We start from the raw sequence: 1,057 nt of genomic DNA on the forward strand, positions 1-1,057 counted from the left end.
TGCATTTCAGACTCATTTGATGACTATGATGGCTACTCCATTTCTTCTAAGGGATTCCTGCCCACAGTTGTAGATATAATGTTCATCTGAGTTAAATTCACCCATTTCAGTCCATCTTAGTTCACCAATTCCTAGAATGTCGATGTTCACTCTTGCCATCTCCTGTTTGACCACTTCCAATTTGCCTTGAATCATGGACCTAACATTCCAGGTTCCTATGCAATATTGCTCTTTACATCATGAGAGACACTGGGCTGGAAGGAGCACAAGCTGGAATGAAGATTGCTAGGAGAAATATCAATAACCTCAGATATGCAGATGACACCACCCTTATGGCAGAAAGTGAAGAAGAACTAAAGAGCCTCTTGATGAAAGTGAAAGAGGAGAGTGAAAAAGTTGGCTTAAAGCTCAACATTCAGGAAACTAAGATCATGGCATCTGGTCCCATCACCTCATGGCAAATAGATAGGGAAACAGTGGAAACAGTGGCTGATTTTATTTTTTGGGCTCTAAAATCACTGTAGATGGTGATTGCAGCCATGGAATTAAAAGATGCTTGCTCCTCGGAAGGAAAGTTATGACCAACCTAGACAGCATATTAAAAAGCAGAGACATTACTTTGCCAACAAAGGTCTGTCTAGTCAAGGCTATGCTTTTTCCAGTGGTCATGTATGGATGTGAGAGTTGGACTATAAAGAAAGCTGAGCACTGAAGAATTGATGCTTTTGAACTGTGGTGTTGGAGGAGACTCTTGAGAGTCCCTTGAACTGCAAAGAGATCCAAGCAGTCCATCCTAAAGGAGATGAGTCCTGGGTGTTCATTGGAAGGACTGATGCTGAAGCTGAAACTCCAATACTTTGGCCACCTGATGCGGACTGATGCTGAAGCTGAAACTCCAATACTTTGGCCACCTGATGCGGAGAGCTGACTCATTTGAAAAGACCCTGATGCTGGGAGGGATTGGGGGCAGGAGGAGAAGGGGATGACAGAGGATGAGATGGTTGGATGGCATCACTGACTCGATGGACATGGGTTTGGGTGGGCTCCAGGTGTTGGT

This window comes from Dama dama, chromosome 12, assembly GCF_033118175.1.
Source record: "Dama dama isolate Ldn47 chromosome 12, ASM3311817v1, whole genome shotgun sequence".
Taxonomy (NCBI): Eukaryota; Metazoa; Chordata; class Mammalia; order Artiodactyla; family Cervidae; genus Dama; species Dama dama.